At 38.2% G+C, this 23,049-nt stretch overlaps 1 protein-coding gene across 2 annotated transcripts in view; it reads left to right on the top strand.

Moving 5' to 3' along the window:
* The first annotated feature begins 5,905 nt into the window (after nt 1-5,905).
* Nucleotides 5,906-23,049, top strand: part of SAMSN1 (SAM domain, SH3 domain and nuclear localization signals 1) — a 108,386-nt gene continuing 91,242 nt past the window's right edge. Inside the window, exons 1-2 of one of the 2 annotated variants that reach the window (XM_038185922.2) lie at nt 5,906-6,044; nt 7,892-7,960. The gene's annotated coding sequence lies outside the window, so the exon portion shown is untranslated. Of the gene's footprint in view, nt 6,045-7,891; nt 7,961-23,049 lie in introns of those variants that run through there. The other variant, XM_072025963.1, reaches the window with a different exon arrangement.

Below are 23,049 nucleotides of genomic sequence, written 5' to 3'. Positions count from 1 at the left end.
AAGCATTAAAGTCTATGACGTGATGGGGCAGTTTGTTTTCCTCTCTGCCCACCTTTCTACAGAATAAAAAAAAAAATAAGCCATTTCTGGGCATGCCTTTGTTTTTACCATTTCAAAGTTCATAGGGAATACAGAAAATGGAGAAGTATTTTGTCTATTCTACTCTATATCTTGAGTAGCATCTTAATTAAAACACCCTTCTCTTAATAGACCTATATTGAGAAAAGAGAGAGATGCTGTGCAGAGAGTAGAGGGATATGAGGCCTCTGTTCATACCAGCCAACACACAGCAACTAGCTCATGAACTGCTTGACCTGGGATTCAGGAGTGTTAGGGTCAGTGTTTGACTGTAATTTCTGTGTGGCATCACACAAATAATTTAATCATTATGCATTCCTCTTCTTCATCAATAGAATTGAAGTGCAGAAGTAGAGAATACATTGTAAGAAGGCATTTATTCTCAAGATACTGATGTCAGTGTCACCTGCAGGCCTTCTCATGTGATCTTTTCCCCCATAATTTCTAATAACGTATCATCTATTCTCAGGCTTTTAAAAATTATTTTTTATTTTTATTATTTTTAACATGTACATTTACATGTTGTTTTCTTTCCATTCTTCTACTGTAAATTCTACCAATGTTTTCTCTAATTGCAGGTCTGCCCCACTATGCTGCAACTCTGAATCACTTTCAGCATTCGCTTTTTTGAACTTATACGCTGCAGCATTTCAATGAAAGCAACTGCTCCACACCTGTCTTCCCCTACTGCAAAATAATTTCATTCCTATAGTCTTCCTGACTAAGCATTTTTTTCTCTTCCGTCTCAACTGCCTACTACCTCGGTCAAATTTTTCCCACCTTGGCTCCCTGTTTTAAACCTACACCTCTGCTCTTGACACCTCTGCACAAACTGGCAGCATTTTTTCCAGTGAAAACTGTATGTGCCTTTCTCCCATGAAGTGTCCATTTGCCCTACTGCTGGCTGCCTTTCCATCTTTTCATTGTCATCTTTTCCTCTGATTCAGGTGCAAATTCTTCAGTCTTCCTTCTCTAATTACCTTCTCTAATTACATTGCATCGATACCATTATATTCTGTCCTCAGTCTGCCTTGCTTCTGTGTATATTCCCTTCTTTACTCGGTCCTTGTTCTTCACGTGCCTGTACAAGTACGTTCTCAGTTTTCTTTCTCCTTTTCATTCCTGTTTAATTGAATGTACTCTTTAGAATGTCGAAGGTCCATTTTCCCAATTACACCATCACTTTTTGTCCCTTTTTGCTTTATCAGACCTCTTCCATCAAATCTACTCCTCTTTTCTCTCAGCAAGGCCCAGAACTTGTTGCTCAGCTTTCATTCTTCTTGACATATCAACCACTTTTGACAATGATCTATTTTGATGAAATTGTCCAAGGTTCCTTGGTTCTGTATACTCCCAGTATTCTGTATGAGGTTTTACACATCTCTTCACCCTGTGAATTCTCTGATTATCTGGAGGGTGCAATGAAAAAGAGATGAAAATGCTTTCTTTCCTTCCACTCTCTATACCCTCAAGTTTACAAGCAAATGCAAATAAATATCATTGTTTCTAATAGCTATCTTTCCATTTCAGACCTATCATGTTGATATGACACTAAAATCTTGTCATAACATACAGCTAAAGTATTGTCACCTTTCTCTTTGTTGTCTTCTTATGGTTTTCCTGTCTGTATTACATAAAATATAAGCTGCTCATCTTCACCTTGATTATTACTGAGATGCCCATGTTTATCTCTAGGCAGCAGAAATGCCCAGCCTCCTTTTAGCACTAATTACATTCTCAAATCTTTCTCAAGATGGTCCTCATCCTTGGGCAATGATCTTGATCATGTATCTGAAAAATTAACATTTTATCATGCTTCAAATCTTCCTTAAAATTCTCCTTTTCAATAAAGGCACTGGTGACTTAACTGCACTCTTTCATGCTGACCAGCACTATTCTACAGTTTTCCTTATGTAGATCTGTGTTAAGTATTAATGTTTCTCATACTGTTCTTGTGACGATAACTATCGTTTACACTGGATCTGTGTAGCACATAGAAGAGGAAGGCCTTGCTCCATAATTACAGCTTCAGAGTACTACAGCAAATGTAATAACGTTAACAGTAGACAGAATCCTATTGACATTCAGTCCTGTAATAACATTAATAGTATACAGAATCCTATTGACATTCAGTACTGTAATCAGCACCTTCAAAAATGCTTATAAATACTGCAGAGAAATTATTGGCAGGGAGGTCAGATGTTCCCTAGGTTGTTTTAAAAATAATTTAAAATTCAAGTCCTCTTAATGAGCATGGTTTGACTCTGATTTTCTTGGATTAAAACAGATTAACTCACTAAGCACTATTCATCACTTCAGATACTGATTCAGTTATTTCTTTTCCTGTAGCTAAAAGATGTTTCAATCCTCCTTGTGTTGGTCTTCTTTATGACTGAGACAAGAAAGCATTCAACAGAAGAATTTGGCAGAGAAAGTTAGAGGACAGGTTACTGATACATGATCTGAGTGTTGAAATACCAACAGGACAGTCAGAGATGGTGAGCTTACTCTCCTCTTAATACTATTAGAAAGAGATGTGGGCTGACCAGTTAAAAAGGAGGAGTCTTTTGGGAGGAGTCCAAGGGACAAGAATGGAAATGCAGTTTTCTCTGGAGAATGGCCAAAGATTTTACTGCAAATGTTGCATTATGCAAACTGTTACTTATATGTGACAACTGAACAGCCAAGAGCTACCTCATGCTAACATTTTACTGATGTCCCATAAAGCTAACAACATTTGTGCACCTCTTGAAAGGTGTTTAAGTCTTGAATATGTATCCTTCCCATCCTTGCTTTGAATGACTTCTTCAAATGTATTCCACATTTCACCTAGTTTGTCACTGAAGAAAAATTCTATTCAAGAAAAACTTCTCATTCTATGTGGCCCATTAAAACCATCATCAAAACAGGCTTCTGTAAAACCTTCAATTTCTCAACTGAGGCTTGCTGACTCCTAATTTTGTTTCTTGATCGTGGGATGGTCTACACAACACCAGGACTGCTGGCACCTGATGGATTGCACCTTTCTCAGAGGAGGAAAAGGATTTCTGCACAGAATTAGCAGGGCTGATCAATAGAACTTTACACTAGATTTGAAAGGGGAAAGGGATAAAACCAGACCTGCCAGTGATAAGCTATGGGATGGCATGCCATACTGAGGGACTGCATGCTAGTGCGGTCCTTTGCTCTTCTCCACAAGGTGCTGGGTAAAATGAAGCACATTTTAAATATTTCTATATCAATTCATGCATCATGAGGAACAAGCAGGAGGAGCTAGAAGCCTTGGCTTAGTCCCAGAGTTATGATATCATCAGTGTAAGTGAAACTTGGTGGGAGAAATCCTGTGACTGGTGTGCTATGATTGACGGTTATAGGCTCTTCAGAAGGGATAGGCAGGGTAGGTGTGGGGGAAGATTGAACTGTATGTAATAGAGGGCTTGAACTGTATGGAGTTTATAGTTGGTGATGGATGACACAGTTGAGAGCCTCTGGGTAAGGATTAAGGGACAAGCAAATAAAGGGGATGTTCTTGTGGGAGTCTCCTATAGACCACCCAGCCAGGATGATTAAACTGGTGGAATATTCTTTAAGAAACTAAGAGAGGCCTCTGGATTAGCTGGCCTTGTCCTTATGGGTGACTTTAACTTGCCAGATGTGAACTGGGAATACACACAGCTGATATGAACACGTTCAGGAGATTCCTAAAACAAGAAGTTGATAACTTCTTGGTGCAGGTACTAAGAGAACTGACTAGGAAAGGCACCCTTCTAGTTCTGTTTCTTGTGAACAGAGAGGGTCTACTGGGTGAAGTGGTGATCAGTGGCCATCTTGGCCATAGTGACTACAAAGTGTAAAGTCTTTGGTGGTAGGAGGAAAACTGCCAACAAAACTTCAGCCCTGGATTTGGGGAAATTCAGAATTCAGGCTGTTCAGAGAACTAATTAGTAAAGTCCCCTAGGAAACTGCTTTTGAAGACATTGGGCTCCATCAGTCCTGGTGACTTTTTAAGTACCACCTTTTAAGAGCCCAGGAGCAAGAAAATCCAAAATATCAGAAGTCAAGCATGCAGGGTAGAGGGTCAGCTTGACTAATCAGGGATATTCTTTTAGAACTTAGGCAGAAAAAGAAAGTGTATGGTCACTGAAACCAAGGTTGGGCGACAAGGGAGGACAACAAAGATACTGTTTGCCATTGTAGGGCAAAAATTTGTGCAGCCAAAGTTCAATTAGAGGTGAAGTTGGCCAGTACTGTGGAGGACAATAAAAAGGGTTTTTTGAAATAAGAGGACCAAAAATAACATTAGTGTAATAATTAAAGGTGATCACATCACAAACAGGGACATTGAAAAAGCAGAGATTTTAAAGGCTTTCATTGCCTCTGTCTTCAACACTGATAATGGGCCTTGGGAACATAGGTGCCCTGACTTGGAGGACTGTGACTGCAGGAATGATAAACTCCCAGCCAACCCCAAATTTGTACGGGATTTTCTGCTCCAGCTAGATGCATGTAGCCCAAAGGGATTTGTCCCAAGGTACTCAGAGAGCCAGCTGATGTCATCACGAGACTTCTCTCAATTATTTTTCAATGGTCTATGGAATCCAGAAAGCTAGTAAGCTAGAAGGACTGGAAGCTGGCAAATGTTATTCCAATTTTCAAGATGGGCAAGAAGGAAGACCTTGGTAATTCCAGGCCTGTCAGTCTCACTTCAGTGCCTGGTAAAATTAAGGGGAAAATACTTCTGAGAGTCGTTGAAAAACACCTGAAGGACAATGCAGTCATTGGTCAATGCCAACATGAGTTCATGAGGGGAAGGTCCTGCTTAACACACTTAATTGCTTTTCATGACAAAGCCACCAACCTAGTTGACCAGGTGAAGAAGGTAGACGTAGTCATTTTGGATTTCAGCAAAGCTTTCCATACTGCTTCTCACAGAATCCTTCTGAAAGGGGATGATGAATGAGCAGCATCTGAGGTCACTTGGTTTGTTCAGCCAAGAGCAGAGGAGTCTGAGGAGGAGACTTCATGATGGCCTACATCACTGAGAGTGTGGTTGGGCCCTGAACCAGGCTGCCCAGGGAAGTGGTCATGGCACGGAACCCAAAGGAGTTCAGCTAGTGTTTGGACAGTGCTCTCAGACAGATGATCTGATTTTTGGGTGGTCCTATATGGAGCCTGGAGTTAGACTTAATGATCCTTTCGGGTCCCTTCCAACTGAGGGCATGTTATGATTCTAATTGGTTTTGGAGACTTCCTGTTCCTTATCCAGCTATCTCCTGTTCTTTTCAGCAGTTGATATCTACAACAGCTTGTCAACAAGAGCTGGTTTTCAGCCAGCTCTCAAGAAGTGTACCTTTCTCAATAAGATAGGCTGGCAGACTCGCATTTTAATATGAGAACTGAATTTCAAACCTGATAATCTCATCATCAGATCTCTAATTTAAAACCCCTGACACAATATATAATCATTGAATATCCTGAGTTGGAAGGGACCCACAAGGATCGTCAAGTCCAACTCCTGGCACCACACAGGTCCACCTAAAAATTCAGACCATGTGACTAAATGCACAGTTCAAACACCTAAACTCCGGCAGGTTTGGTGCAGCAACTACTTCCCTGGGGAGACTGTTCCAGTGTGCGACAACCCTCTCAGTGAAGAAACTCTTCCTGATGTCTAGCCTGAACCTCTCCTGCCTCAGCTTGACACCATTCCTGCAAGTCCTTTCACTGGTCACTAAACAGAATAGATCAGCAGATAATGTAAATTGGCTTAAGAGAAAGGGGATGTTAGGGAAGATACCATCATGAAAGATACCTTTCTGACTTCCAGGATCTGTCAATGGGCTGACCCTCTCTTTCCAACACATTGGGATGTCATGGGAAGATACCATCATGAAAGATACCTTTCTGACTTCCAGGATCTGTCAACAGGCTGACCCTCTCTTTCCAACGCATTGGGATGTCATGGGGTAAGATTTGAACACCTGGCTGTACCAGATGTCTCCATGGAAACTTAGAAATCTTTAGTCTGTGTGCCTTTTAACGTGTTAATAACCAGGATGAGTACCTCTGTATTTCATGTGTGCTCTGTTTGTCTCTGTGGAGTTAATCTTCTGTGTTTCCCTATTATCACCCATTTGTATTTTCAATGTACATTTGTGTTGTCTAAGGTACAGTAGAACACAGTTTTAGGTATGTGTGGAGTGCTTGCATTGTTATTTACATCTTTCTTGTTTATGGTTGTGACTGTGTATCAATTATTAGAGCATAACACTAGATGGAGTTTTGATAAATTAAAAATTTCTCTGTAGTCACACGTTTCAGTGTGAGTGGAACACAAGGGAGATATTTTCCATGTAAACAAGAAGAAATTCTACATTTAAACTTTTCCACTATCAAATCACCTAAGATGTTTTCTTTGGATTTTGTCATTCAGGTGGTCAAAAGTTTCCCTTCACCATATTTTCCTGAATCTCACAGAAGAGTCAGGAGAAAAGTCAAAGGACTCACAGTTAATCTTCCCTTAGGGGCTTTTGCATTTGCATCCTTATATATGCATTCTTCTGGTGGCCTTCAGTTCACATACATTCTCTTTTCCCTTTGTATAGGTAAATTCTAGTTTTCAGCATGCTTTGCTGCTAGCCAGAAACCTTTAATAAAGGATTTGCCTTATACAGACACTCTATTTTCAACAATATAGGCTTTGAGTTAAATGGCACAAAAGTAATCACAGCTGCATAATTAGCCAATAACAGAAATCTTGAATTTCTACAAAGCATATTCTGTAAAGAAGGCTGTGACTCAAGGTTTTTAATATTTCTTGGTACGATATTTTTGAAACTAGTAAGGCCATATAAACATGACATGGTGAAAATATAAAGACTTGACAGAGGCAAGGATACCATTTCCAAACATAGCATCTTGCTACCAAGACAGGACTGTCTAGGGATTGTGTAGATCTTCTTACACCAAAAATGCGCTTCAGACTCCAATATCCATCACTGGGTCTCAGTCTTTAATGAACAGTGGCTTCAGGCAATATTTAATTGGGTAGTACAGTAATTTTTGTGATCAAGATATAAATTCATTACACACTAGATTGCAACTGACAAACTCATTTCACCTATGACCTAAACTGATTATGAACTCTTCTCAAGTAGGAAGCTGATATATAATATTTTTTAAACTCATTTCAGGGGATTTAGAGTTCACATTTTTAATGGTTTAATCCGGGATTTAAACCTGAAACCAGTTACTTGAAGAGCTAGCCAAATCCAAGTTGTACAGGTAAAGCATATACATATGTATATATATATATATTTATACGTATGTATATATATATATATATATATATATGGAATCATTTTTATTATTTAAAATAACACATTTTATGGGGAAAGACAAAACAGTTTGTTTTTTTTTTTTTTTTTTTTTTTTTTTTAGCATTGCAATACTAATACTTAGATGTAATATCAGAAATGTGTCTATTTGCTATGTCTTTGAATGTGCATTAAAATTACAAATGTTAAATAATGTTACAGTGCTCACAACACTTTTTTTGTCAGTTTCACTGGCACAGTTTTAAAAGATACTTTCCATGAAATGGAATACAGCCAGCCCTAGTGGGCAGACATTGGTCAATATCTTTTGTAAAACAGATCCCTAACAATTTGCCACAAGTGGAGAGCTCAGCTGAAAGGGAAGAGAATGGCTTTCTTAGACATTTGGATATGTTGAAATTGAGCAAAGCAAAAATTACATTTATGCTATGTGATTAAAAGCTTTTAATAATCATTAAAATTATCTTTCTCAACAGAAATGAAGGACTGGCTAGCTCCATGCCTGGGTGAACAAAGACTTTTCAAGAACATTTCACTACTGTTTTGTAAGTTTACTGTCTTAACAGATACTCCCATTGATCATTGTTTGCCTTACATTTTTTCACTACATATTTAAAATTGACATATATTTGAATACTTACCATTATATGATTATTGGAACTATTCATTTAGTAGGTCAAATAATCATTATATTTCACTAGGCTGCTGGGTTTTAATTCATTTAACATTTTAATCTTCCATCAGTTTTTCCTTTAAGAGGATTTCAGTGCATATACAGGATTTGTATAAATCTGTGCAGTAAATTTATCCTTTTAACAGTTTTATTCTTTCATCAGAAATTCATTTAAATGGATTCCACTATATATCACTTTCACTGCCAGTGTGGCTTTAGGTCAGGCTGTAATTGATGCAAAAGCAATGAGGTATTAAAAGAGATAGGAAATATCTGAAATTGGAAAGGGTTCAGAAAGTATGCTATTGTAAGGCTATGGCATTCTTTGGATATGATGGGGATGGGGTATAGACCACTAATAAACCATTTTGGTTGAAAGCTTTGTATAATTACTAATTTGAAACACCTTCAGTTTGTTGATGTTATGCATTTGACATATTCAACTCTTCTTTTTTGATGATGTCAGTTGCTCTGTTGGTATAGAATACATAGAACAGTAACTATAATGCATGATTTTTTTCCCCAAGTTTTAAGGTGGATTGTAAATGGCAAAGAGTAACAGAAAAAAAAAATGAATCTAGCAAGTGATTTTGTGTGTGTGTGTACAGAGAAAGGAGGTATGGATAAAAGGGAGCATGATGTGGTTAAATCAAATACACTCAGACTTCCTAGATAGAGCAAGAACGTAGAAAAAGTTCTTTTGTAAATTTCTATATATCATATGCTACTCTTTAATATAAGCAGAATAAGGACATACTTTCAAAAACAATTAACAAAGTTGATGCAACTGTGGCCTTTTGCTACTCTTTAATATAAGCAGAATAAGGACATACTTTCAAAAACAATTAACAAAGTTGATGCAACTGTGGCCTTTTGACAAGATCATTAAGGTGTTTCACTACAAAGCTGGAGGTGTGAATTCATACCTTGTTCCTGATTCAGCCCCTAAGCTATCTGTTGCTAACCTTGCTGCAAATAGCTTCTTGTTATGTGCATGGAGGAGTCAAGGGTAGTAAGAAATGCAACTGGTTATATAATAACTTCAGCTGCAGAAGCCAGCGTAACCAAATGAGGGGTCAGGGATAGACAGGTAGCCTACAGTATTGGTGCATTCAGACAGTTAAACTGCATGCCTTGAAAGTGAACAGAAGAAGCAAATATGCTTTAAAACTAGCAATACATGTAAAATAAGCCAAAAAAGACTGCAAATAGCTGAGGAAAAATAAAGAAAATCTGAGAAAAAATGCTGGAGCTGGAGTCTGTAATATTTATGAACGTGTGTAAAAAAGACTATGTCTCAATGCAATTATTAGTTTCACTGGAAAATTTTCAAATAAAATTATGTTTATCTTGTCCTGATCTAGAGCTGAACCCTCTACAACAGGGAGCACTAGGGTAAGGGAAGAGTCAAAGGCTAGACCTACTTTTGAAGGGCTGCAAAGCAGCTGCCAAACAAGTAGCAGGCTACAAAAAGATTCATCCACCTTTTTATCTAGGCCATACCTGAGGATCCTCACCTGAGGCTCAGCCAAAGTCAAGGCATAGGGCTGAGGATAGATGGGATGAGGATTAGGAGAGGGAAAAAGGCTAAATCTCCTGTAGTACTGGGAATGGCAAGAGTTTGCCAAGAAAAGTGTTAGGCTACAGAAAGATTTCTCCCTTGTATTTTTTTTTTTTTTTTTTTCATTAGGACTGCTCCTGAGAGCAAGGGATAAGTTTCAGACCACCCTTTGAATTGGGGATAGATTTAGAGTTAGGAGAGAGAAAAAGCCTAAGGCTCCTGTAGTCAGACTGCAAAGGGCCTACCAAAAGAGGTAGACTGAAAGAGTATTCATCTCCTGACAACTTTTTTATCTAGCCATGTATGGGGGATTCAACAAAGGACAAGCAATAAGCTTATAGTTATAGTAACCTTTAAGGTTAAGATATAGGTTTAGAGTCAAAACCTAGAGCATTCATTTGAGTGGATCTGCAAAGGCTGTACAGGGGATGGGACTGGCTGTCAAAAGTTTTCTACCCTGACTACTCTTCAATCTGTACCATATTTGGATGTCCTGGGCTAGTGCTGAGCCAATACCAAGCTAAAAAGTTGGGGTTAGTTTTAGTTTAAGAGAGGCAGATTCTTGCCATTCTGTTTCAAAGTGGCTGGAAAGGGAAGTGGTGGGTATGCCAACAATGATATCTGGGTTTTGAGTTAGGATTAGAAGACTGACAAAGTGCAGAGATTTTTTTTGGAGTGTGTATGCAAAGAGAGTGCTGAGGGAAGGATTAGTCCGATAAATATTTCTCTTGACACTGTGCTCATCTGGGTCATGGCTGACATCCTTGGTAAGTCTCATCCTTTGTGATAGAATTAGGATTAAAGTTAGGAGAGAGACAAAGCCTATATCCCCAGTGGAATAGGGCTGCAAAGAGGTTGCTAAGGGAAGGGGTAAATTGCCAAAGTATTTCTCCCCAGAAAACTTTTTCTTCTGGGCCATGGCTACATGTTCTTGGCTGAAGCTGAGCCTCTGTTGGCCATTAGAGTTAGCATTATCATTTGGTGAAGGGTCGGGAGAGAGACAAATTCTGGCTCTGGCTGGACTGATGCTGCATGTAGGCTGCCAAGGGAAGAGGCAGCCTACAGAGAGATATCTCCTGAAATTACTTTTTCATCTCAACCATGGCTTGGGGTCCCAGGTTATATCTTAATGTATAATACATTTTAGGCTTATGATTAAAACTGTGGGTAAGATTAGATTTAGTGTTGGAAAGTGACCATATCTAGATCTTCAGCTGCAATGGGGCTGCAAAAGGGCTGGCAAGAGCAGTATCCTGCAAAATAATTTCTTCCAACAGTTTTTTTTGTTTTTTTTTTTTTTTTAAATCTGGGTTATGGTTTGTGGGTGTGGGCCGTCTCAGCCCATGCTGGTGGTTGGGGTTAAGGTTAGAAGAAAGACAGCACTTTCTTTACTCCATCTGATCAGTTTCTCTCTCTTTTCTGAAGCTCTATATTTATAGCATATCCTATCACTTTTGAAGTTACACCCTTAGGGTGGTGTGATGACTCTGTATGTCAGAGAGTTTGTTCCTTCAGCTTGCTGCAGTCAATTTACTTTTGACAACCAAGAAATTTGATTTTTATAATGAAGCATAAATCACAGGAAAGAGTTGTCTATAATGGACTTCAGCAGAGTTAGCAGCAAGAGTGCAATAGTTCACATCAACAGGATTTCGTAATAGAGATCTGCACAGTAAAGGACGTACTCTTCATGGATAAGGAGAATTCAGATAAATTTTGGTTATATACATGTAGATAAGTTACACAGTTTGGAGGTTAAAAGCTGTTGTTGTCTTGTTATGGTATGTTGTTGTTCTAACATGGTATCTGGTTTGATATACAGAAAGACTACCAAGCCAGGAAGCTGGCTGAAAACTGAAAGATGGGATGAAGTGCAGGGTGCCTGAAACAGCTGCACTACATCTCATCGCTCAATACACCAAGCTGCATGTTTGTTAAATTGAATTATACCTTTAAATTAATTCAATTGAATGTGAGGCAAATGAATTATAAATAATTCTTGGTGAGGCTATAAATATGGCTTGATAGAACCTACCATCACAAACAGGAAAAGCCTATAAAAATATATTTACTTGTTTACATATCACTCCCCTGTGGTGGATTAGTAAGCAGAAAGAATTCTAAAACCACAGGGGAAGGTTTAAATAGGATGATGCAGACATTACTGAATGATTAACAGCAATTTCATAAAGGTAGAGGGTAAGCTGCTCATGTTGGAGAATCACAAATATGCTTTGAATGGTTAACTAAATTTTCTCTGTAAAAGTTTAATTAAGGTTGCTACAGATTAACAACGGTTATTCAAATTAGTTTATAGACTGTGTATACCTCAGATATGAAAAGCACAATTAGCCAACATGAAGATGCTAAAGACTTCTTGGATCTTTCTGGGTTAGCTACCTCTTTGACACGTCATCTCCAAAGAGCAGAGTTAGTCACTCAGAGAACATTACACGGTATAAGGACCCGAAAGGCTTCTAGCAGCCTCTGTCAGAGTCTTCTTAAGTATAATATACATATGCAGTGCATGTATGCAACAAGCTCTGTGGGTCAGTGCATGGGTGTATAGGGTCAAATCCCTGTCCTCTTTGGTGAAATGATGGATCCTGTTCTCAATGCTTTTGACATTTCTACAAAGCTGAGAAAAACAGATTGTCTCTTTCGACTGCAAGTGAACTCAAGGCTGGGAAAGATGGAGCTCTCTTGTATCCTCCTCTGCCCTTTACAACCTACTCCCCACTGCCCAAACACATGCATATCCCCTCCTTATCACTCTCGTGTCTGCATAAGCCTGACTGTAATCTGCCCCTGGATGGTTACACTAATATTTTCAAATTCTGCTTACTGTCTTTTACAGATAATACTATTTTGACACAGTTGGACATACTTCTGAGAACAAATGACATCTGTGTCATTTCATCGCTGTTTTTTCTTGTCAGAGGGAGAAAAAAAAACCAGTGCTCTTAATAACTGATGATTAGAGTTGATTAGAAAAGAAGTGTTTCCTGGAAATCATTTTGAGAAAAAGCATGAATTTTTCTTTTTAAAACAAAACAAAAACCAAGAACAACAGCAAAAATTCTTTTCATAGTTTTATCAAAACCTTCTTACCTATCATTTCAGTCTATTGTTAAGCATTTAAGCATTCTTCCTTCCAGCTTTTCAAGTCATACATTCTGGTTTTACAATGAATCTTTGGTTGTGTGTATTCCAAGCTCCAGTGAAGAGGTGTTGATTGTCAGATAATGGTAGGCCAGGTAAATCTCTGATGGTTATTGAATGCATCTCTTCCTTCTAAACAGTTCTATGAATGCTATTAAAAAATTGTACATTTGGAAATATGGCACGTTTGCGTGGTAGACATAGTAACATAGAAGTTAAAGAACATCAATAATAAACATTGTTTACTATCAAGAAGACTCCCAAATTCCCAGTGTTTATACCTAAATCACACAGTTTACTTGTGCTCCATCCATTGGCTCTGTGCTCCACAATGCACTTTGAATATAGTTTGAATACTTAATATTTTGAATATGCTTAGTATTTTATTTACATCCTTCCTATATCATGATGTCTTTGGAGTCATACTGTTATTCAAACAGTAACTTTGAATCTCTCAGAAATCCCAGAATTATTTCCTTAGTAGTTTATGTGAATACTCAGTTCCATACACCTAGTTACCCTGTTAACAGAGATTTCCAATGTAACATACAAATTAACTAAAAGGCTAAGTAATTTTGTTTCATTAAGAATGCCATGTGTCTTGCTCTATATTTTTATCCATGGCCTAAAATTAATTTCTATTATACCAATTCTTTTATCAGCAAATTATAAAAACTGACTAATTTTTAGCTAACCTTTCCAAAAGCCTGCTTGGTTTTCTGTTTCTATATTGTTATTGCACATAGCAGCACCACAAAAAAATAGTATCACAGCCACAAAAATTCAAAAGTCAGTACTGGGAAACATGAATTATTTTTACTTAGATCACATTTTTAAGAATGTTCATACCTGTCTCTTTACATGCTTTGCTTGTCCTAGTAGCACTTGGAATATTCATGAATAATTAGCTCTTCTTCTATCAGTGCCTTAAAGAAAGGACTATTAATGTCAGGACAGCTTACTTAGGCACTTATTAAACATTCTATAATCTACCTGTGCCTGATTGTAGGGGTAGCTAGAAGAGCATATTTTTAAGATTCCTTCATTTTCTGTCATCAGAAGATCTGGCAACCTTAGCTGGAAAACTTAGACACTTCCTCACACTCTACAACGTGGCATGTACTGTAGGAGCATCTGTTGCTTAACATTATGAAGCTACATTCACATTAAACTGCAGAAGTGTAGCCAGGTCCTCCTCCTCCTTTGTTTCCCCTTCTGCTCTTCTGCTCTCCAGAGGCAGCTGGACGCACAGGGAGCTGAGCAACTGTCTCTGGGAAGTTGGGGGGGGGGGGGAGGGAGGGGGCAGAGGGGAGGAAGGGTGTAAGCCCTGCAGGCTCTGATCATGGTTCTGAGGGAGAGCACTCACACCAGGGGGTAAGGAGAGAGCTAGGCTGTTGCCAGCAATTATCCTTTTCTGCCTCCCTTCCTGGGCTCAGTTATTCATTCTCTTGCTTCTTGAGGCATCAGCTTTGAAGATGGCTTTACTTCCCTGCCAGAGGCAGGGTTTGGACTACTCCCCCACCCCCACCCCCCACCCCACCCACATCTCCTAAGTGATCCCTTGGACCACTGTCAATATTGACACTAGGTACACAAGAGGCAAATTTAAGGCCGCATAAATGATCTATATTTAGATATTTTTCTCTTTTCAATAACTTTCTAAAACTTCCATCTTTATAAGAGTCATTTTACAATTTTTTTGTCACTTTACAATGCTTTCAACAATATTATAATTTAGCCACACTGCCTAGTTTTCTACTGCTACCAAGCTATCTTCTATTCCATGTGTAACTTCTCCTGCTAGTGAGCACAAATCCCTGTTCTCCCACTGAGACTTCCTCTGCTCATCACCCATCACACTCTGCTCTGGAGGAGCAGGTGCAAGTGGGTAGGGCATTAAAGATAGGAGCCTGTTCCATTGCAATTCCAGCAGCAGCAATGAAGACCTAGAGAAATTCAAATGAGCAGGAGAAGTTTCTTACTGGCAGACACAGTGTGAAGCAGCTCTGTTTTGGCATCAGCAGGCTACCCTTTGTGGAGCAAAGTTATCTGTTCCTAGAGGAAAATCCATAGACCCATTATAGAGCTCCTTCTTTTGCTTCCTTATGCAAGTTCCCCTGGGAATTTGCACCATTTCTCCATGCAGTAGAGCAGAGTGCTTTCCATAGGCATGCATATATATTACAACTGGGAGAGAAAGCATGGAGTCACAGCTTTGTAGCCTGACTGCACTTCTGCAGCTGCTTTAGCTCCCAGTAAGCAATTCATCTGCATGCAGGTAATGAGGAGTTTCCAAAGCTGGCTGAAAAAGGACATAGGAACAAGACTTCTAAGACTGTGGAAGTCTTAGAAGTAATTACAAAGTCTCAGAGAAAGTGCAGGATTGCCATAATCTCATTGTGAGGTGACAAGCATTTGTTTAGCTGGGTTTAGGGCATCAGGTAGGATGGACTACATTCTGCATGCTAGCCCTATGACACAAGACAGGTTAAGATGTCATTTTGGAATTCAGAATAACAAAGGGTCACAGAGGAATTCTTTCCCTTGTAGTGTTTTGATGATTTACAGCTATCTGTCTTAGATGTGTAGATGCCACACTGTGGCTACAGATTCTTCAAAGTATCTGCTGTTTCCTGCAAGTGTAATCTCAATTTTGTGAAGGTTTAACATTAACCAGCTGTTCCACAACCATATGGTGACCTAAGCAAGATACTGGATTGACGGGATTTCTGTGGTGTTATTGAATGTAGGTTCCTATTATGGATGCAGAAAAATACAAGATAAACAGTTTATTAAATCAATCTCTTTCTCTGCATTCACTTCTGCTCCTGGAGCAGCTGTTTATGCTCACCCTCAAAGTGAGTAGTGAATTTACTGCAATGGATACTAAATCAGGTCCTATACCCATAATAATTACAGAACTGGCAAAGTGTGCATCTGATAAAATGTGGAGAAATCTAACACAAATCTTAAGCTTCCCTCACAGAGAAAAAAAAATGAGCCCTAACTGTGACTGAACAGGCTAACAGCAAAATTGCACCAAGTAAATTCAATCTGCAATATTAATGCTGAATCAAAGACATCAGGCATAGGCAATAGCATATTTAAGGTACAAATAAAAGAATGCCTCAAGCCATATTTGTCAGCAACTATTCCTGCATAAAAAATGTCCTACAATTAACAGAAGATTACAATTGAGTTAAATCTTAACATTTTGCATTGTGGATTTTCTGTAAACAAAGTTATTAGTTTGGCTTAACGCTGTGTTCTGAGCAAGCTTTATGAAAGGTCTGTTTTACTGAAAACTACCATCCATCTCTTTAATTCAACAGTTTTATCTGACCTGGCTTCCCTAAACATTTTTTTTTTCTCCACAAAGATTAAAAAACTGAGTGTAGAATAAAATCATCTCAGCTATGAAAATATGAAATTGCATCTAAAGTAGTAGTATGTAGTAATTTACTATGGTAGCTCTAAAGCACAGATGGGAGAGTATAGAAAGAGGATTAAACTGCTTTCCATATCCTAAACTTTATCAGGGATAACACAGAAAACTGTGTCATTCATTACTGACTGGGGAGTTCTTAAGTGTTAACTATTTATCTAGCTGATACATTGGAAAAGCTAGGAAGGTTTTTTGTTTGTTTGTTCCATTAGCGATAACAGACTGCAACCAAAATGAAAGTCAAAGTTGCATTGCAAGTTTTATGCACATGCCAAACAGAGGAAGCGAATTGCTTCCCCTGAAAATATTGATCACAGTGTATTTGAGTGCATGGACCCAAGAAATAGGCTGCTGAGAAATTTATTTTTCTGACTCGATGATCTTGAGGTCTCTTCCAACGTAGAAATTCTGTGATTCTGTGATTCTGTGAGACTATATTTCTAAAAAGGCTATTTATAAATAAAGAATAATGAGGCACTATTTTCTGATACTTCATGTCACAGTAGGTTTCTGTTCATACACCATTCTTCACGTTACAAAACCATGAATTACTGAACTAAATTATTTTGTTTAGGATTAAGTTCAGAACTTATTAAAATGAAAAAGAAATACCCTCATTAACATTTATCAGACTTTGGATCAGGCCTATCCAAAGATTCAGCTGATAATACAGATACATGCAAGAGATTACAACCAAAGTCTCATTATCCCTTGTAATTATATCTCCCTCATGTTTGTTTTCACTTGCATGCTTTGGTATCTTTTCTAGATACTTCTGTTTAAGATTTAGATTTAGACTTAGCAGAGTTTTACAACTGCATAGTTTTTCAATGATTCTGAATTTCTACAAATCTAAAGTAATATTATTCAAGTGTCAAGTGTCACTGTGATTTTGTATGAAGTGGATGACACCACAAAGTTGTTGTTCAGTTTGTCAATAAAACCATTAATATAGCATGGATTTTAAGAAGAGAGTATAGAAGATCTATACTTGCAGGGTTTGTTAAATGTTCTTTTAAACCAATTTATGGAATTCAGAGTATATAATTCAGTGTGTGTATGTATTTATATATAAACACACACATGCTTCTCTGTGTCAAGAGTATACACTTCATCCCGAAAAAGGTAAATTGATTTAAAATTTTTCCACAAGACCTCTATATCAAATTTCATTAAAACCTCTATGTAAAAGCGTGGAAGTCTCATACACAGTTGTACTGAATCTCTCTATTACAAGTGCTTTTTGCCAGTTTCCACTGCAAATGTTTGCTACCACAGCTGTTTCTCATCTCTTAATTTTTGTCGTATTCATCCTTGCTCCTACTGGCTTTTTGTAGGCTGTACTCTAGATTATCTTCCACTGCTAGTATTAATATAAAATCAGTAGATAATATGCAAGTGTAAGATACCTTCTGATGATGGGAAAGCATCTCTTGAATATGTAAAAGCACATGAGCAAACATAGTGCCAAGGTATACCAAGACATTTGAACAAGAACGCATAAGTATCCAGTCTCCAACAGTGACTGAAGTTGTTATTAGTCATATTCAGAAAAATAATTCCAGCCCTCATATTGTGCTTTTTCTTTTTGACTATCTAATCCCTTAATAGCATATTATGCCTCAGTTGCTGTTTGTGGGATAAATAATATGCCTTCTTTAAGTAAGTGTAAACTGACACCCAGCAGAGCTGTGGCTGTGGATAACACCACTTTTAGTAGCAGTAGCATTTTACAGCTCTGGGCTGGGACATATGCATGCACATTTATCCTCTCCTACTCAATTTTCACATATTATCATTTACTCTTAAATAAGATTCCCCATATCCACTCAATGTGACTTTTTTAACTTTTTTTTTTTTTTTTTTTTTTTTTTACAGCGAGATGCTGTTGACAAAATGTTCTGGTTTGCCTGTGGATAATGCTGCACACAACTATGCACAGCAGCAAGTTACTAGTAATCAGCTCATTGCATTTGGCCCTCCCACTGTCTTTACAAAATGTCTCCTTCCTCATCCTGACAGTCTCCTGCAAACTTCTTGCCTGAACACCTACAACCAGTCCTATAAACCATTTTATTTTAATACTTCCTGCAGCAATTTTCATTTCTGCTCCAGTGAACTAGATTAATATTTAATGATTATTGGAGCTGGACCTGGAGAATTCAATTGTATCCCTTGTCAAGTAACTGGTCTAACAACCAGGCCAGAGACCTACGCAAACATATGCACACATATGCACTCACACACACATCCTTTAGTTCAACTGATCTAATTAGTAGGTATAAAGTAGAACAGATAATTTAGGAGTCTGAAGTAGGAGAAACCCAGTTCAGACAAGTCTCTCACCTGGTGGCTGGAGAAGAACAGAAATCATGAAGTAAATTTGAACCCTAATGCCCCTAGTGAGAAAGGGTGCTGCCATTTCTGGGCTGCAGCCAGTGGGCTGACAGGTAAGAGGCAGCAGGAGGGGGAAGTCCCATCCAGTCCATTTGTCTTATTCTTTACAAAGCTTGTTTGGTTTGTTTGCTCTAAGGACAACAATCAGATTAATCACTGAGTTAACATACAAACAAGATGCAAATTATAGATCCTGATTTAATCAAAATGTAGAATAGCTGTCTAGCTGCTCAATAATGTTATGACTTATACAGTGTCTGGACTTCTTCACAGAGAAATATTAATTTTCTAAGTATCTTTAAGCACCTGAAGAATGAGGAAGCACTTTAAACTGCAGATTTAAAAATCAGTATTTTGGATTCAGACATCTCACCATCAGTGAGCAATAGATTACATATAGCTGATTATTTCTTTTAGTGATACAGACAATACGCCCAACTGTGTGACAACATGGGAATAACACCACTTTTCTTGTCATAGGGATGTTCAAAGGATAACTATGTTAAATGTTGTTATGTTTTGAATGTGGGAATAATGGTACCATGCAAGTGCCTACGATGAAGGTAGGAATGTACATCTAGCAGAGCCAGCTTTGAAGTCCTAGCTATATACTATGAGTATACTGGGTAAAAATGCTTCTGTAGCACTAAACAATGTGTGTGATTCACTAATCCGTTCCTGGTGGACATCTGTAGCTTATTTGCGAACATTATTTCTGCTTATAGCAGTGGGGTTTTTTTGTGTGCATTGTTAGAGTAACAGGTTGTTGAACCACATCTGGATTGAATAGAGTTAGGGGAAAATTTTGGCTGTTCCATGGTTATCCAGGATCAAAACGTCATCTATTTCATTGACTCCTGCTTTGAAGAATTTGAATGATAAAATAGCAGGGAGAGTCACAGGGGGCTGGGTCACTCTTTGATGTACAAGACTTTGATCTGTAACTGTATCTGTTGCATGTACCCTTTTTGCAGATCTCTAGATGCCAGTCTTATTCAAGAAATGTCTTGATTGTTTTTTTCTCTCATCAGTTTAAAAAGTTAGTATAGTGAGGTGGAAGTTCCTATGCAAATACAGAAACATTGCTGTGCACTGCTCTTTCCCCTCTCAATCCACCTGTAATTTGTTAAGAAGATAACTCATTCTCCTGTTGGAAAGCCATGCTCTACCTAAAGCAGAACAACAGTGAAAGACCTAAACAAGTCTTTCTAGACTGTTTTTTCATGTATGTTCCTTTTTTCATGTTATCCATCTTAGGTTCTTGGTGGGTTGCCTGAGGTAATCATATTCTACTGAATTGTCATGGAGGGATAGGGGAGGGGGGGGAAGGTTACCTACTCAACCTTTAATAAAGTTTCAGGAACTGCCAACTCCAAGTATATTGTTTAACTAGAATTGATTTAAGTGAGTAATAATATCCAGTTACTAGTTCTGAGACAATTTGGCAGTCTGAGGTACCATGAGGGCTCAGCTACAGCAAGGAAGGCTGTTCTCCACAGAAATGAATATATGCTGATATGCTGCCAAGGTTATTCTAGGGATGCAGATGGTATCTACAGTTCTCACTGGATAAGTCTGGTTTTAATGTGACTAGCGAGGACAGTGTGTAGCAGATACATTACAATTTTTTTACTGGCATGTGATAATCGAATTTAAATTTTGTTTTCCCCAAATATTTTAGAACACACTGATATCCTATGTGTTGTTCCTGCAACATATCCTGATGGCAGTGTACAGACTTCTTCCCCTTAACATCAGCTTCTTCTGCATATTCAATTACTTTAATAAATGGCAGTAATTTATCCAATAGTGGGTACAGACAGGGCATATTTTGCAGGAACATGAAGGTGTGAATTGCCACAAGGCAGGAAGGCTGCTACTTGTTTTTAAAGGGGCCCTAAGTGGCAAATAGAGTTCGTCTCTCGCATGGCACAATATGTTTGTAGAAATGAAAGAAAGTGCTATAACACATGGAGAGGAAATAAGACAGTATAACAGGGTCATGGACAGTCAAAACCGAGGACACTGCAAGCTGGAGGCTCAGCAAATCACATGCACAGGGATGTAAACAGCTCAAATTGCCATTGCATCAGTTGATGTATCCTTGCCTGTAAAAAACAGCACTGTTGTAAAAATTAGCTGCACAGTTGTAACTGTTTGGTGACATTGGATGAGTTGACATAACTCACTTGAAAAATATGAAGCTCTACTAATGTCTGTCAACTAAGGATCTGTTCAGATTAACTTCCAAAGAATACAAATGGTCTGTCCAAACTGGGTAGCTGTTAATGCAATGCAAAAAGATAAAGTGGGGAGAAATGCTCTGTGTAGCAGCATGTATTCCTTGCTGCAACATGAGCAATTTCATGTGGTTGATTCCAGCTCATGGCTGTATTTACAGTCCTGAAGTATTTAGACCATTTTGATTTAAGCAAATTTTGTATTTCCTGAATGAATTTGTACTCACACTTCATAACTGGTTTAGAGCATTAGGTTTTATCACTATATTTTACTAAGTACAGATCAAAACCTAAGTTGCAGAGTATAAGAGAAAAGCTTTGCTTGACACTAACAACTGCATAGACTTTAAAATATAACTTGTTTGGATTGCTGGTCCTGTCTTTGTGAAAGAAGAAATGCTTTTTGTTAGGAGATTTGGAAAATAAATAAATAAATAAATATATAAATATATAAATATTGAGCCAAACTTAGAGCCAGCGTGATCAAAATGTGATGCTTGTACAGCAGGTTTTTTTTTTTTTTGGGCTACTGGCAGCAGATACATATCTCAATCAGCTAAGGAGCCACGAGATATCTGTAAACTGAATGGGAAATTTCTGAGTCTCTAATTATGATTTTCAACAAGGTTAGACTCATGCAAACATGAAAATTAAAACACATGGTAGGAGCTCATCAATAAAATTAGTCTTTAGTTTTTCTCTGTAGATGCTACAGTGGTTTCATTGGGTTCCAGTGAATTCCTCCTGATTTGTCTGAATGTGTGTAGAGAGACAAGACCGAAGTGTCTCAGTGTAGACTCCTGAAGGACAGAAGATTTTACATCTGATGTTGTGTCTACAGATATAGGCAGATGCAAGTCTGAATTGGCTGGCTATGAACCAGCTCCAAGCCTGAAAACTGCAGATGAAATGGTGGTACAGACAAAATATTATGTTCTCTTCAGAGGCTACTTATCTAGGTGCAGTTGGCTGTGTGAGCCAGCTGGCTCTTTTCTATTTCACTTGGAGCTTGGGGCTGTCAACAGCTACCTGTGGGAATCACCTGGATTTAAGGAGGTTCATGGGAGCAGAAGTGTGTGGCTATGGCTGCAGGGTGTGGGTGCAAGTTAGGTTAGAATGACTGTCCTCAGGCTGTACCCACCTTTGCATGTACCTCATAATTAGTAGAGGAGCTCTGAGTAAAGTTACCAGAAGTGCTCAGATCAATAGACGTATTCCTTTTGGCTTCATTAAGCTTTGGATCAGTCCCTCAAGGAATGACTAAAGTCCTTAACCTAAATTATCATAGGCAAAAGTGGTAAGGCAATCTTTCTTGCAGAGTGGATTGGAAAAACCTCTACTGGCCTTTCAAAGTTCTGTTCTTAAATGCTCACACGGGACCTGGGTGGCTACAGACTCAGAGGGAAATGTTAATTTTTTGGAGCCATTGCAGGCAGGGTGTGCTTAATATGACTGTCATCTTGTTATTAAAGAAAAAATAAAACAGCACCACCACCAACAAAAACATCAAAAATAAATGGAATACAGGGTGATGGGAAGACAAATGTTTGCAAAACAGTCTGGTTCTTTGAGTTTCCCAGCCCATTACATAACAAAATGCATGAACTGTGTGATTAAGAATACTAAGTAGTAAGTACAGAAATCAATTCTGTTTAGTGAGGATTCAAATCCCCTTGAGGCTTTAAAATGTTTTTTAAGGTCTAAGGAGGTAGAGGGTTGACATCTCTTCTATAAATGCATAGAATTACTAAGCACAGGGGATTTATTTAACCAGGAAACTTACATTATTGAGATTAGACATCTCGTTTTCAAGGTGCTCCTGAAAGATAATGACTCCTATACCCATAATTCACAGTAGACATCAGTTTTGTCTGGCAATATATAAATTGGCCTGATGAGAGAAGTTAGCAGTTTTCCCTCTAAACTGCAATATTTTGTTAGGTAGCAATATAGAATGTGTAGGCCTGTTTCATGGAGTTTCAGTAAAATTATGGAGCATAGAATTTGGCCCTCCCATTTAGGAAATAGATGTTTCCTTTCTAGAAGAGTAATACCTTTTTTCCTTTGATTAAAATATATCTGTTCTGAAAAAAAAAAAAAGAAAAAAAAAAAAGTAAGTCTTCTGGGACAAGGGAAAGAACAATCTGATTGTTTAT

Source organism: Anas platyrhynchos, chromosome 1 (assembly GCF_047663525.1).
Source record: "Anas platyrhynchos isolate ZD024472 breed Pekin duck chromosome 1, IASCAAS_PekinDuck_T2T, whole genome shotgun sequence".
NCBI classification, from domain to species: Eukaryota; Metazoa; Chordata; class Aves; order Anseriformes; family Anatidae; genus Anas; species Anas platyrhynchos.
Note: the sequence above shows the minus strand (reverse complement) of the source record. Positions and strands in the feature narration are given on the sequence as shown.